The sequence below is a fragment of the Triticum urartu genome, chromosome 7A (genome assembly GCF_056163025.1).
Source record: "Triticum urartu cultivar PI428250 chromosome 7A, HENAU_Tu73, whole genome shotgun sequence".
In the NCBI taxonomy this organism is placed as follows: Eukaryota; Viridiplantae; Streptophyta; class Magnoliopsida; order Poales; family Poaceae; genus Triticum; species Triticum urartu.
The window spans coordinates 487,593,596-487,609,772 of record NC_141879.1 but is presented as its reverse complement, the minus strand read 5'-3'; the positions used below and the strand labels follow the sequence as shown (position 1 = coordinate 487,609,772).

Genomic DNA, 16,177 nt, shown 5'->3' with positions numbered 1-16,177 from the left:
AGGGACTTGCTCCAGGAGCGTAATCTTTGGCTAGTAGTTTTGAGCTTATGAAACAGCCTCTGGTATGGCTCGGAATGTGTTGATTCTTCGTCCCAAGCATCCTTGACCGTCTTTTGGAAACCCGACATCTTGGTCCAATGGTTCTCGAACCGGAAGGACTTCGGCCGCTTGGGACCACCCTCATTAGCGAGTAAAAGCGGGCAGTGGTCCGAAAGTGAGGAGGAGAGGGCATGAAGAATGTGATTGGCAAATTCGATGTCCCAGTCCTCATTGCAAAAAAACTGTCCAGTTTACTGAGCGTTGGGTTGTTTCTTTCATTGCTCCATGTGAATCTTTGATTCTGTAGATGGATCTTCTTGAGCTCACAATAGTTTAAGGTGTTGCGAAACCTAACTAGGCGACTACGGTCCACATTGGTGCGGTTTTTATCTCGAGCCCGGTATATTTGGTTGAAGTCGCTATTAACCAGCCACTTTGTTCCTGGCAATGGTTTCTGAGATGATAGCTCCAAGAAAAAAGCATCTTTGTGAATGCTTCTAGTTGGCCCGTAGATAGTGGTAAGCTTGAAAGATTTGTTATCTGAAGAATTCTTGATTGCAACAAACGTCGAGAGAAAATATGATCTGAGCTGGACGTTGGATATATCAATCACCGCTTCATCCCACAACAGCAAGATGCCTCCCTTAGTACCATCAGCAGGCTTGTAGGCGAAATTCTTCAGACGTTGGCCACCAAGATAAGCAGCGGTAAAAGGATCAATCACTTGGAGCTTAGTTTCCTGTAGGAAGACAGATGACAGGAAGATGCAGCAATTGTTTCGTGGACAGTGGCTCTACGCTCAGGGCAGTTTAATCCACGGACATTCCAGCACAAAGTAGAGATGTTTTGTTCTAACATTGGTTCACCAAAGATACATCAGGATTACAAATGGGAAACAAACAGAACAACATCCACATAATCATAGGTCTCGCCAGGACCAGGGGCAGTAGCATGTCACAGCATCTACAAACAGGCGTACAACTAACAATGATTTGGTGTACTATCATCAGGAACTGAACTACAACAGAGAGCAAGCTGCAGAATCAGACACCCGTGGAGGCAGCCTCACCCAGCTCTGGACCTCCTTCTCCACCATGCTGCACCAGGGCCTCCTCCACCGCTGAAGACAGGTCGCAGTCCAGTTGGAAGAGCGCGCGGAGGGCCGCAACGGCGATATCTGGCAGCTGACCTTGGAACATCTGGGCAAATTTAGCAATCGCCGCTTCTGTAACCTGCTCGCCCTCAGCCACAATGTTCATGCGGTGACAAAGTAGTTGTTCAGCAAGCTTCGCTATGGGCATCTTCCTCTTCTTGGCTCGGAGACGAGGGCTCTGTCGTGGCAACTGGAAGCTGGTCACCCCGGCCAGCGTCTTCCGTTGAGCTGCTGGAGGCCTGGGCAGCGTCGAACGTGGTGACGAGAGCAACGCCGGCATGTACGGGATGAAGATGGGTGTTGCAGGCTCTGGAGATGCATTGGTAGCAGGCGCAGCAGTCAAGGCTTCATCAGTGTGATCTTCATTCCCCTCATCCCGAGTAGGAGTTGCAGTAGCAAGGACAAGCTCCGGCGTGGGGATGGCAGGGTCTTCTGGTTCCGTTCCCAGGCGTGGTGGGGTGGGAGTAGCCAGAACGAACTCTGGCGTGGAGATCACTGCATCTGGAGCCATCTCTGGCAGCGTCGCCTGAAGCCGAGTCGAGTCCAGCACCACTTGGGCATGTGTGGACTCCTTGTTGGGGGCGTGGCGTTCTTCCATCGTAAGAGATGGCTGGACTTTGGTGACCATGCGAGCCACACCACAAAGACAACCCAAGGCTGAACCAGACAGGGCAAGCTCAATGATGTCGCTCGAAGTGGTGCGAGGAGAAGGCGGCAGTGAGCGTCCATGAGCCGAATGATCCCGTGAGCCGCCTCCAGAGCGGCGTCGACCATCGCGGCCATGGTCACCGCCACGCTCCTCGCGACGTGAACCGTGGCGATCATCTTCAGTCCGGCGTTCCGGAGCGCAGGAGCGGCTCCGGAAGATACGATCACGCCATGAGGAACGCGGCTGGTCATTGTCGTGGCCCCGCCGGTCGTCCCTGTCGTGGTCGTCATCGCGGCGGTGCCGGTCATCGTCATCCCGATGTCGAGGTGGAGGTTCACGCCTGTCTCGAACCCTGGACTCGCCGTCCACCACACCATATCTCCAGGTGAAGGGGTCAGTGTGCGGGCGACGCGGAATGTTGCCGGCCACGTCTGGTGTGTAGTCCTCTAGCTTGTCCAGATGAATGATAGCTCGACGCCGGATGCCCTGATGCCCAACAGCCGTGGACGGAGCACCACCCATCCCCATGGCCACGCGGGGGGCAATGGTAACTTGCTGCACCTTGGGGATGGCCGAGGGGTTCTCAGACCACGCCCAAAGCATGAAGCTTGATGTATCTTCGCGACAGAGAGTGGCGATGTCGAAATAATGGACAAAAGAGTTCGGACCGAGGACCTGCGCTGCCACGGAGTCACACCAAGCATTGAGGGGGATTCCTTTGATGCAGAGGTGGACGTGGTAATCTGCACGCACCACATCAGAGTGCGCGTCGAAGCGCCAGTTGGCGGAGTGGATGTCGAGGCCGTTGTGCCGGAATCTGCCTGACGTCGTGACCTTGTCGCGTTGGTGCTGATAGTCGAAGAGGGCGAAGAAATCTTCGGGATAGTGCGGCACCACCTTGACATCTCACACGCCGAACTCCACGTCGAGGGCCTCCTTGATCTCAGCAGCGCTCACCACCGGCTTGTTCCCACCAAGCCACAAGAAGGCACCCAGGGAAGCAAGGCTAGCGGTGTTGGCCTCCATCTCTGGCGTGGAGACGATGACCACGCTCCCCTCCTCAGGCCGCAACGAAGGGTTGCCAACGCGGGGCGTCTAACGCGGCATGGCGCACACCACAGCCGATGGAGAGGACCGGGCCGAAGAAGCAGCAGCAGGGGATGATGCAGGGGATGATGCAGGGGACGCGGATGAGGAGGAGGGAGCAGCAGTAGCAGCTTGAGACAGCGACGGGAGGGACCGAGGGGAGGGGGGTCGGAAGTTGGTGCAGCCCCTCGCCCTGTGTCCAACCTGACGGTAGCGCCGGCAGGTAAACGGATTCCCGCAGCTCGCCTTGCAATGGCCTTTGAGCAAACAGCGGTGGCACTCTCTGTCTTGGATCTTGACGAACTCACTCTGTCTCCTTGGTGGGGAATAAGAAGCTGTGACCCGACACCTTGAATGAGAGTGGTTAGGTCGCTCTTTACGCCACCAATGAGCCGGCCGCACCAAATGCCATTGATGCTCCTGAGCATCCGCGGCGGGGGTAGAGTGTCTTGATTCCCGAGCAGCCGGCGCTGGGCTCGAGGGAGAGCTCGTCGAGTCCCATCGAGCCTTTGCCTTGAATGAGGTTGCAGACGCGGATTTGAGGCATGGGCGGTGAGCTCCTTGAATGGGCGGAGGTGGCGTGTCTTGCAGAAGATTCGCATTGATGGCGAAGCAGACTTTGCGCTGCACACCGGCGGCGACCGCAGCAGCCGTAGTCGGAGAGTGAGTGGCTTGGGGATTCAGATCTGGGGAGCTTGATGCCAGCTGGGGAAAGAGCTCGGCCACCAGATCCATCCTTCTGAACTGCGGCGAAGGGAACCCCGGAGGGAACCGCGGTGACGACGAGGAGGCGCTTGGGGGCGAGATATGGGCAGCGGCGGCCTGAGCGGTGGCTGCGGGCGCCGGAGCGGCGCGCCGCAGGAGCGTGGGCGTTGGCATGAGTCTTTTTGGTGGTCGGCAGTAGCTTGTGGATTGGGTGCCTGGGGCTTGACGTCTTATGTGTCCATATTTACCATGGAAATCCAGTAGCATCATTAGTTTCAAATTTTGAACTTTTCAATTTGAGCGATTCAAATTTGAATTCAAACCTCCTTTTTGATCATATCTTACAAACCGTAGCACATTCTCAATTGATTCTTTTTGCACCTAAACACTTGTGTCATATACTTTCTGTTCATATCTAATATACTCCAATTGAAATGTTTTGACCATTCTAAATTGAAATTAATTAAAACTTCATGTCACTATAACTTGAGTTGTAGCGTTCCTTTCCAATCAATTCTTTTTGCAACGAATACATATGTTCTATACGATCTATTACACAACTTGTACGTTGTTTTCCAAATACTTTTGACCATGTTTCATACTATCTCCAATATAAGCTTATATAGCAACAATTCATTATCCATTGACTCTTTTGAGTTGATTCCTTTACGTGACACTTTATAGCACATCGAGACCCATATCATATATTATAAGCCTATATATATATGATGTTTTGTAACCTTGCCATATTGTTTTATTTCTCATTTGATTCTTCTTTATGGCATGGTTGTTTATTTGGATTATTTTGTTTACGATAGATTGCTCGGAGCGTGACAAATATAATTGTCAAGATTGTGAGTGCGACCATATTCATCAAATATACGAGGCAAGTTACACCTTGGTCATACTTCATCCTATTATTTTTCTATGCATGTAGTTCTATATCACATTACTATATTATGCACGTGTAGGAATATTATGGTGGTATGTTATTGCAATTAAGATTTAGCTTAGTATAGCCTTGTAGATCGTGGTAGTTGTATTCTTGCTATGCTATGTAGACGGGGATTGGTTCATGTATGCTTACGTGAGAATCATATAATGACTTGACTAGAAACTAAAGATAGAATTCACCTCTGGTGGAAGTGGTATTGCTGGGTGGGTCCAAGATATCATGGTTTCTATCCTCTGAATGTAAGTGAAATGCCGACCAGGTTCAAAAAGACCAGACAGACTTAGTGACTAGTAGCTTCCATGTACAAGCACCAACTATATGGGCTCTAGCTTAGTTGAGTAGATTGTGGAAGCCTCGCCTAGGCAAAGCTAGCAGATGTAGATTTTGAGTAGGTGTATGGGCTTCCAGTGGGTGGAGGGGACTATTTTTGAAAAACTTCATCTCAATCTTCGGGTTGAGTCTAGTGAGTAAAGTCTGCAAATCTCTGCAGAGTGTAAAAACAAATGATGATTAGCCGTGTTCCCGGTTACGGAAGAATTTGAGCAGCTAGACCATTACAATTGTTGGATGATCTTGATAGATGAATCACCATAATAAAATTTGAGTGGGAACCTTAATGATGGGAATAGATTGGAATTTGGGTGCCCAAATCAACCATATATATTAATTGTACCTAGGTTCGGGCCCTCTGGGCCATCGGAGGTTGGAGTCTCTTCTGTGATTTCTTACAGCCACACAGATGGCTTGTGTAGGACCTCTAGGAATATCTCAGTTGGGATTAGTTCCTGAGCTGTCCCCATGCATGCCAAGTTGTTGGCTGACACGTTGTCAGTATGCTTAATGTGGTGAAGTTCGATGCCATCAATTTTTCCTTCCAGCTCGCGGACAACACCACACTATGGGACCATATTTGGGTATTTGGTGTTGAACCTCTTCATCGTTTACTGAACGACGAGGTCAGAATCGTAGCGGTAAATGAGGAGCTAGATTCCCGTGGAGGCCGCAACGCAGAGCCCGTGAAGGAGGGTTTCATATTCTTCCACATTGTTGGAGTTGGGAATTGTATCTATATGACTAATTCATCCTATCACTGCATGGTGAGATGAGGACAACGCCCGGCCCCAGTCCTTGGATGGTCATAGAACCATCAAAATACATAAGGTAGTACTTGACGTCAACATTTGTGGCATCTATCGGGCTTCGTTCCACTCGATGATGAAGTCGGTGATGGCCCGATACTTGACGGGCGAGCAAGGCTTGTATGTGATCTCGAAGGGTAGGAGCTCGATCGACCATTTGGCCATGCGTCCTATCGCATCTTTGTTGTGATGATTTTCGATAGCGGGGATCACTAACAACCATAATGGGATTCGCCTGGAAGTAGTGACATAGCTTGTGGGCCACCATGAACACGCTATACATGATCTTATGATAATGTAGGTGGCAGGTCTTACATGGGGTCAGAACTTTGCTAACGTAGTATATGGGATGTTGAACCCACTATGCCTTATATACACTAACCACATGTGTGGTAGCCGATATGTATAGTAGCAACGGCTCTGACTGCGCTAGGAGGTCAGTAGTGGGTTATATTGCAAGATGCGCTTGAGGTCGGCGAATGCGGCCTTTGCTTCGTCGCTCTACTAGAACTTTTCATTCTTCTGTAGGAAGCGGTAAAGCGGAAGCGCGTTCTCCCCGAGCAGGGATATGAAGTGGCTGAGGGTTGTGATGCACCCCCGCGAGCTTCTAGACTTCCCAGATCTTTTCTGGGGGCTTCAAGTTGATGATGTCTTGGATCTTCTCTGAGTTAGCTTCAATGCCCTCCCTGAGAGACGATGAATCCAAGGAACTATCCAGCGGGCACCCCAAAATGCATTTTTTAGGGTTCAGCTTCATGCTGAAACGATGCGGGATGGTGAAGGTCTTCTCGAGGTTGAACAGAAGGCCAGAGTTGTGCCTTGACTTAATGACTACACCATCAACATATGGCTCGAGGTTGATGTTGATCTGGCCGTGTAGGCACTTCTACATGGTCCTTTGATATGTTGCCCTGGCATTCTTGATCCCGGAGGGCATGGTGATGTAGCAAAAGACCCAAAGGTGTAATGAAGGAGGTCTTCTGGTTTATTCCTTCATGTGTATTCGGTGGTAGCCGGAATAAGAGTCCAGGAAGCACATGCGACCGTAGCCTGGAGTTGAATCTATGACCCAGCTGATGCGAGGCAAAGGGAATGGGTCCTTTGAGCACTCTTGGTTTAGGTCGGTGTAGTCAACGCACATGCGCCAGGACATGTTCTTTTTTGCGTACCATGACAGGGTCGTCAAGCCACCCTAGTTGTGCAACTTCTCTAATGAACCCGACAGCTAGGAACCGAGTGATCTCTCCACTGACATCCCGTCGTTTCTCTGTGGTGAAGCGGTAGAGGGCTAGTTTGACTGGTCTGGTGTCCTTCCGAATGTCTAGGAGTGATGTGCACTGTAGCCAGTCCTATCTGCAAGCTTCCAAGCAAAGATGTCTCATTTGGCTTCAGAGGAATTGTAGGAGCTCCACCTCCTACTCTTCTAATAGGTTTCCTCCGATGATCACCGTTTTCTTCAGGTTCTCTGGGTGCACTTAATTTTTTTTGGTTTTCTTTGTCGGTTGGAACTTCAGACCTGGCCTAGCTTGGTTGAGAGTGTTGTTGTGGACATGTTGACTGACTTCTTGACGTGCTCAAGCTTCATTGAGGCTAGTGCTGCCTCGACGAGCTCCACGTAGGCAACCTCTGCTTCGAGCGACCTCTTAAGGCTAAAGTGGATTGTGATCGTGACATTGGGACCCAAGATCTTGAGCTAGAGGTCGCATAGGAGGGTAGTGCCATAAACTTGACCTAGGTTGGCATGCCAAGGGTGCACTGTAGCCGGTTCGGAATGGGGCGCCCTCAAACTGGATCGTTCCGATCTGAAATTTTCCTCATCCTCGAATACAACCTCCAGATCGAGCAGTCCAAGGGAGCCGTACTGGCCCGCCCGGCACGAAGCCGTGGAAACTGGTGGGCAAGGGCTACAGGCTTGATTGGAATATGTCCAATAATTCCAACAATTTGCGCCCGCCACTAGTAACTAGTTCCGGAGTAGTGATTAGGTATTTTTTTCTTTTGTGTATGTTGAATTGAATACTTGAACTTATGCAGTTTAAAACAAGTTTCATGTTTGGAATAGAGGATGAAGAAATATTTTCATGTTTTGATGTCTTGAAGGTGTTGGTTCAATGATTAACTATCTCACTTGATGTTATGGGAGACTCACATGAATCAAACCATCAATTTTGTATTTTTACCAAAAAAAGGCTTTCGCCCCGCTTTATAGGTAAAGCAAACCACCAGAGCCACACAGTACAACAAGGTTCACCCACACACACACACAGAGTACCACTACACAGAGTACAAACGGTTCTGCTGAGGGCACAACTCAACAAGCCCATGAAATAAACAAAGGAGGCGGGTCAACCGTAGTGTCCGAAATAGCAACAAAGGATCTAATCCGGCTCTGGAGGTGGCGGAGGGAGTGGCGGCGCCAAGCGGAGAGCCATCGAGCGAAGGTCGGTGATGGCATCGCGATCCTGGTGATGGCTAAGCGGCCGCCAAAGCTGCAAGAAGCCACGCATTTTGAACACAGCATCAGTAGCACGTCGAAGGGGGACCCGTTGAATGACAAGCTTATTTCGCACAATCCACAGCGTCCAGGCGAGCACCCCAATGAGCAGCCACCTAATGTGGCGGCCTGTCAAGGGGGAGGTCTGAACCTCAGAGAGGAGATCAAGGGAGTTAGTGTGACACCAGTTTCCACCGATGACCTCTCGGAGGCAGCCCCAAAGAAACTGGGCGGACACGCACGAGAAGAAGATGTGATTCGAGGTTTTCACCGTCCCACATAGGGGGCAGATACCATCACCGGGACCCTGGCGCTTCAGGACCTCCACGCCCGAGGGGAGCCGGCCACAGATCCATTGCCACATGAAGATTCTAATTTTGAGGGGCATGCGAATAGACCATATAGAATCGAGGACAACCGGTCCGAGAGAGGGAGCGATGGCGTGGTATAGAAACTTCATGGAGAAGCGGCCAGAGGGCTCGAGATGCTAGGACAGGCGGTCGTCGTGGTGCTGCGACAGGTCCGGCTCATGGAGAGCCACATCATCAAGGAGCTCATGCCAAGCGGCAACCTCCGGTGGCCCAAATGGCCTCCGGAACGTGAGGCACCCTAAGTCAATAAGGGCCGACTCGACGGAGATCCTATGTTCGACCGCTATGGAAAATAGGTCAGGGAACCGGGCCGCGAAAGGGAGATCACCGGCCCAGTGGTCGAACCAAAACAGCGTGGCCGATCCAGTGTCAACCGCGATGGAGGTCCCAATGCGAAGGACCGGGAGGAGCTGGACGACAGACTGCCAAAACTAGGAACCGCCCGTCCTAACGCAGAAGGCGAGGGGCTGGCCGCGCAGGTATTTGCGGCGGATGATCTGCAGCCACAAGCCACCATCGCCGTTTGCAATGCGCGACAGCCATCTAGTGAGGCGGGCCAGGTTCATGCGTTTGGAGGACATGATGCCGAGACCACCCTGGTCCCGGGGCTTGCAGATGCCAGTCCAGTGCAGATGCCAGTCCAGCGGAGCATGTGGTATTTCTGCTTATCGCCCTCGCCAGCCCAGTAGAACCTAGCTTGGACCGAGCCAATCTCATGGTGGAGCGTTTCGGGGAGGCTGTAGAAGCTCATGATGAATAGGAGAAGACTGGAGAGGGACGAGTTGATGAGGATCGTGCGGGGCGCCTTAGAGAGCCACCTGCCCTGCCACGGCTCAATGCGGTGTTGCAGCTTATGGACCGAGGGTCGCAGGTCAGCCACTGTTAGGCGTGAGTCACTAATGGGAATCCCCAGATAAGTGGTGGGGAAGGATCCCAGCCGACAGTTCAAGCGGTTAGCGATACTCTGGCTCTCAGAAGGGGAATAGCCCAAGACCATCATCTCGCTTTTAGCGAAGTTAATTTTGAGGCCCAATAGATGTTGAAAGCAGAGCAGGGGGAATTTTAGGTTCGCGATCTCAGCCTCAGAACCCTGCATCATAATGATGGTGTCATCGGCATATTGGAGGAGAGAAACACCCCCTCCCTCCACCAAGTGTGGGGTGATGCCGAGGATGTGGCCGGCGGCCTTGGCCTTATCCAGGATAGATGCCAAGGCATCGACCACCATGTTGAACAAAAACGAGGAGAAGGGGTCACCGTATCTAACCCCATGGAAGGTGGGGAAATATGGGCCGATCTCCCCGTTGATGTTCACCGTGGTGTGGCCCGATGACACCAACTGCATGACCCGGGAGACCCAATGATCGTCAAAACCTTTCCGAAGCAATACTTCCCGAAGGAAGGGCCAGCTAACCGTATCGTATGCCTTATGGAAGTCAATCTTCAGGAACACCGCTTTGAGGTTTTTGGATTTGACCTCGTGAAGGACTTCGTGGAAGACCAAGACTCCATCAAGGATATAGCGACCTTGAATGAAGGCGGATTGGTCCGGATGAGTGATGCGGTCGGCCGAAGGGGCCACCCTATTGGCGTACCCCTTTGCGAGGATGCGGAAGATCACATTGATCACCGTAATGGGGCAGAACTGGCGAATGTCGGATGCGCCCGGGACCTTGGGGATCAAGGAAATGATCCCATAGTTAAGGCAGTGGAGGTCAATGGTGCCCACATAGAACTCCTCAAAGAGGGCCATGACCTCCGGCTTGATAGCGTGCCAGAAGGTCTGAAAGAACTTAAGTGGCAAGCCATCAGGCCCTGGGGCGGACGAAGGGTTCATGCCCTTAATCGCAAGCCAAACTTCCTCCTCCATGAACGGAGCTGTGAGGGCCGCATTCTCCGCGTTCGACACACATTGGGCGCCCACCCAGAAGAGGGGGGCAAGAGCCAAGCCCCCACGCGGGGAGCGGAAAAAAGGGCTTTATAGAAGCCGTCTACGTGAGCGCGAAGCTCGGCCAGGCGCTGCAGGAGGGTCTCGCCATCCCACAGGAATGGGATGGTATTGCGACGACGACCATTGGCGATGGCCTGGAAGTATGCGGTGTTAGCATCCCCCTTGAGAACCCACTTTTGGGTCCCCCTGAGCCGCCAGTATGCCTCCTCGTCCGTATAGATGACCGTGAGCTGGTCCTCCAGGTCATACCGCTGCATCCACTCATCAGCGGATAGACCGATCGAGTCAGCCCGGAGGTCAAGTGCCTGGATAGAGGCGAGGAGGGCCTGCTTGCGGTCCCGGAGATCCCGCCCTAGGTTGGAACCCCAGCCCTTCATGAATTGGCGGGAGCGCTTGGCGCAGAAGTGCCAATCATCCACCGCAGAAATGGACCTATGAGGAGAGCTGCGGGCCTCCAGCCAACGGCCACGGACGGCCTCTGAGAAGCCGTTCTGGTTAAGCCAGAACGTCTCGAAGCGGAACCTAGGGCGACGGGAGGGCGCTCGTCCTGAGAAGAGAGCAACAGGGGAACGTGGTCCAAGCCTATACGAGTAATGGCGCGGAGGGAGGCAAGGGGGCACGACATCTCCCACTCAGGCGAGACCAAGACGCGGTCCAAGATGGAGCGGGTCGGGTCGGCCTGGCGATTGGTCCAGGTGAATCTGGCACCAATCCTATCTAATTCCCGCAGACTGAGGTCAGCAATGCAGTCATTGAACATCAGCATCCACGGGAAGTTCACTAGGTCGTTGTTTTTGTCCTCCGCAAATCGGAGGAGGTTGAAGTCGCCGCCCACGACGACCGGGAAGCAGGCGGCTGACACCTTATTCTTGAGCTCCTCAAGAAATGTCGCTGAACGATGGTGGTCGGCAGGGCCATAGACTATGATGATCTCCCATTTGAAGTTCAGCGCCCTCTCGAAAAGCTCCATGCTAACAAAGAACTCACCCCGGTCCATGCTACCCACCTCAAAGGTGGCATCCTTGACACCTAATAGGATGCCATCAGAGTGCCCGGCGATCCCACTAGAAGGGATCCAATGCCAGGCAAATAGGTGGGGACTAAGACGGCCAAGCTCGGACAGGGTGAACTCAGTTCGCATGGTCTCATGGATTGCTACAATGTCGATCCGCTCATCGTGCATGTACTCGATGAGCTGGCGGCGTCGGCCATCCTGGCCAAAACCACAGATGTTCCAGAAAAGGGTCCGCATTAAACCACCATAGAGGGACTGCTTGACCCCAGGACACGGGAGGCGCTTTAGGCGCAGAGAGTGGCGGTGCGAGACCGGGTGCGGCCGCGGATGTCCAGGGGAGCGGGCGCGGCCTGGCCGGACGGCTGGGATGTGGGGCCGCCCGCCACCGAAGCGGGAGTAGCTAAGCGGGCACGGGTTTCGGCCAACCGTCCATCGAGGACCTCCCGCGCCTGGATTGCCACGATTTGTACTAAGGGGGGATCGACTTCCCCCCTAAACACTATATCAGAATTTGCCGCGACTTTGGTGAGATGACCGAGAGGAATAGACTCCAAGGCTGAGAACGAACATGTAGCGGAACTGGCAGGGATGACTGGAGTACCTGGCTCGAGGTTGCGCATCGCGACGCGGAGCTCAACCCGCTCGGAGATGGGCAGAGCCGGGGAGCCTGCGGGTCGCGAGGCGTCGATGCGGGCGCTGCGCCGAGACAACATCACCGGGGCCGACGTCGAGTGGCCTCACCTGGCGTAGGTCGAGGAGCGAGGCGGGAGAGGTGGAGCGGCCAGCGGGGTCGCCAAGGCAGCGTCCACCACGTACCCTCCCATCGACCGGGAGGTGGGAGTGGAGGAACATCGAGGTGAGGCCAACGAGGAAGCAGCCCCCAGCAGAGCGTCTGTGGAGGCCGGCGACAGTGGCTCGGAGGGGAGCAGGGGAGCCACTAGCGGACCAGGCAGCGGCGAAGGCAGGACCACGGTAGGAGGAGCCGGAGGCATCACGGGAGGTGGAGATGACGCCCGCGCGTCGGGGCGCGCGAGAGGCAGGACTGACCCCGAGGCGCAGAGGGGGTCAGGGAGGTCCATGGACGGCGATGTCGGCAGCTGGGCAGTGGGGGAGGACACAGGCTGGGCGACCGACGAGCATGGAGAAGAAGCCGGGATGACCACGAGCCCTACACTAGACGTGTCGCTGGGCTCAGTCTCCCCGACGGGGGGCAGCGGAAGCAACCCCTCCGGTAGAGCAGCGAGGGACCTCCCGTCCTGCCGCCCACCCAGGGTCGAGGAAGAGGGTGGAGGCAGAGGCGAGGGAGAGCGGGAGGGGCTGTCCTCCGGCCCATCCTCATCATCAGACTGGTCGGGGCGGGGACGACGGCGTCCGTTGGAGTCGTCCTGAGGGCCCGGGTGGCCACCAGGGGGACCGTCGTCTGAGAAGCGGGGACGCCCCACATGGTTGGGCAGCTCGAGGGCGATGCGAAGGTCGAACCTTTGATCATTGAAGAATACCCGGACCGTGGCACGAAGCTTGGTTGAGTCGAGGCACTCGACTTTGACCCGAACCTCCTCCTCCTTGCAAAAGGAAAGCTCATCGACCACTACCACCTTACCCAGGATCCGGGACATGTAACGGATGGTACGCTCAGACCAAGCAATGTCCGGGAGCCCATAGATGAGGATCCATGCCGTGTCAAGGACGACCACAGCCTTCGGGTCGAGGGTCGACTCAGAGATGTCGATGATGAGCTTGTTGAGGGTGAGGGTGATCTGGTCGCTACAGGTGGCGTAGCCATGGCTGAGAGCGCCGGGGAAGACCACCGAGAACTCGGTGCCGGAGATAGGGGTGACCCCCCACTCCCACTCCCGGCGGTACAGATGGTTGAGCTCCGCCTCGATCATCTCGGGGGAGGCCATACCATCAAGCACCGTGACCACAGCCTAGAGGGAAGGGGGCGGGGGCGAGTCGCCGGGGACCTCAATGTGGAAGAACCCCAACCTCTCAATCCCATGCTCGTACATCCACAGCTTGTCGGGGACCGACTTGTCCGGGCAGAGCAGGGCGGGGTGGCCGGGATCCTTACAAATGAAGCAGCAGGCAGAGTTGGTGCAGTCGACCTGAGAGTGGCCAACAGTGCCACAGTTGAAGCAGGTGGGCCGGGCGATGTCGGACACAAGAGCTGGAGGCGGGGGGTTCACGCGGCCGGCCTGATTCTGCACGACACGCCCCTGACCTTGTCTCTTCTTCTTCTTATTAGGGCCCTGGCGGCCGAGCTACTGCCCCCCACCGCAGCCCCCGAAGCAGGCGGAGTAGCCGAAGTGGCATGGGGGGGGGAACGTACTTGCGTGGAGGAGCAGTGACCACCGGCGCCGCGGGACGAGGAGAGGGGGGAGGCGCTGGTGCCGGGGGGAAGGAGAGCGTGCCCGACGACGCGAAGGGGAGGGGGAGTGGCGGCAGGGCAGAGGAGAGCGCGACCGGCCGTGCCAATCGGAGCGACCAGGCGAGCGGTGCGCATCGCGGCGATCATCCCGGCCGGAAGGGCGGGGAGCTTCGCGGTCCTGGCCCCTCAACTCACAGCGGAGGTTCTCTTCACGCTGGAGGGCATCCGGGGAGGGGCGGGGGGCGTCGCAGAGATCGTCGTACCGGCGCTTGCGTCGGGCCACCCCGTCCTCCCAATCCCGCGTCATGGCCGAGGAGTGAGAGCGGGAAGGCGCGACAGCGGAGCTAAGGGGGAGGGAAGAGGACGCAGGTACGAGCGGAAGCGAGGGTTCGATAGAAGGAAGGTTGGTGGCGGCTAAGGAAGACTGAGGACGAAGGAGGAAGCTGTAGGGTAGCCAGATGCTGGACGCGGTGGGGGTGGGCCTAGGGCAAAGCAACGGCCTAGCAGGGGTGGGCCGGCCCGCTAAGGATTCCCCAGCCAGGACCGGATCCAGGGCGCGACGGGCTAGGCAACCCACCCCCACCAGACGGGCCACCGGGCCACTGCCCAGGACACCAGGGCCTAGGAAGCGGGGCGGGGTACCCGGTCGGAGGGTTTCCCCTCGACGAGCAGGCGCCGCCGCCGCCGCTGGGAAGCACGGGGCGAACGGATGGACGCGACGGAGCGGCCACGAGGCCTGGAACTGGAGACCGGACGACCCAAATCGCGCGATAAACGGCCTGAACAGGGAGCGGCGGGCGGGAAGAGTTGAGTCGAGGACCGCGTGCGGAGAGCTCGAACAGGCGGCCAACGAGCCAGCGGCCGGAGGCGATGGGGAGGGGGGAGACAGGGGGCCCGCCACGAGGCACGGGCAAGACCAAGGTCGGACCGGTCGGCGACGCCCCACGAGCGGCGACGGCTCCGGCGAGCCCCAATATATGCCCCAAAGCCCCAGCTTTGGCACCGGTCCCCGGCCACCACGGCGGCAACCTCCGCGTGCCCGAGTCGGAGCCTCGCACAAGGGAGGCTGGACAGGGGGCCATGCTGGACGGTGCGGCCACGGCGGCGAGGGCCAGGCAGCGGGGCGGGGACGAAGGGGCAGAGGAGCGGGGCAGCTCGGGATCCACGTCTTCGTCCGTGAAGTCCGCCCACCGGAGCGGCGACGAGGAAGGGCTCGGATGGGAGACCTCAGGGGCCGGCACGGGACCAGGGTCGGTGACGAGGCGGGGGCCGGAGCGGAGAGAGAGGGGCGGCGGCGGCGGAGGCGGCGTCCGGCGAGGGCGCGGGCGGGTCGCGCGAGCTCACAACCGCGGGAGCCATCCTCAGTTCCTTTGTATTTTTTACCGTACTATTGTTTTGCAGCTTTTTTTTTTTCATATTTCATCTAACTTAATGGATTGCAGACATTGAGTTTAAATTCTGCATTTATAGTGTAATTGGGCCAGATGTTCGTATTTTTTACAAGAGACATTTGTTGGATGGTTATATGCGTTTAGGGTGCGTTTGGTTCGGAGGATAGGTTTGAGTGGACGTGGACATTGCCAACCACCTGGCTAAGGATCGTCTTTCTTTGTTGAAGAAGATGTAAGTGGCCAAGTGGCTAGAGATAACCATTTTTTGTTTGGTTCATAGGATGAGTACCGGATAAAAGTTGTGGTGACCTTTTTTGTTGAGATGGTGAGATTACCCAATAGTTGGCAATTTTTCATCATAAATGAACCCAATATTATATAAATAATTTTTTTAAAAAATGAAAATTCAACTAAAGAGCTCTTATTTATTACTCCATATACAACATACACGCACTTGAAAAAAAATAGATAAACACTTGAAAAAACATAATAGTACAACTAGCATGGAATTCCGTAGACTTAGTTTAACAGAAAAACTGGCAAACTGGTTTCCTAAAAATCCTCCAAAAACCTTTTTTTTCGAGGGGACGCCAATGGCATACCTTAGCTTTATAGAAGGAAGAAAAATACGTACAAGAGATTACACATTGCTACCTAGGAGTCACAAACCAACCCTAACTAAGCCTCCACACCACTCCGTAGCTCTACTCGACTACTCTATGATCGGTTGTCCTCCGAAAGCTCCTGCTTTGGCCCAAGTCTTCAGCTCATCAAAGATAGAGTCTACCGTATCCCACTCGTTCTTGATTATACCTGTGCCGAAGACCCTCGCATTCCTTTCCTTCCATATCGTCCAACAGA

General features: G+C 54.9%; 1 pseudogene; it reads right to left on the bottom strand.

Moving 5' to 3' along the window:
- Window positions 1-862: 862 nt before the first annotated feature.
- Window positions 863-3,860, bottom strand: LOC147960086 (uncharacterized; annotated as a pseudogene).
- Between the last annotated feature and the right edge of the window lie 12,317 nt (window positions 3,861-16,177).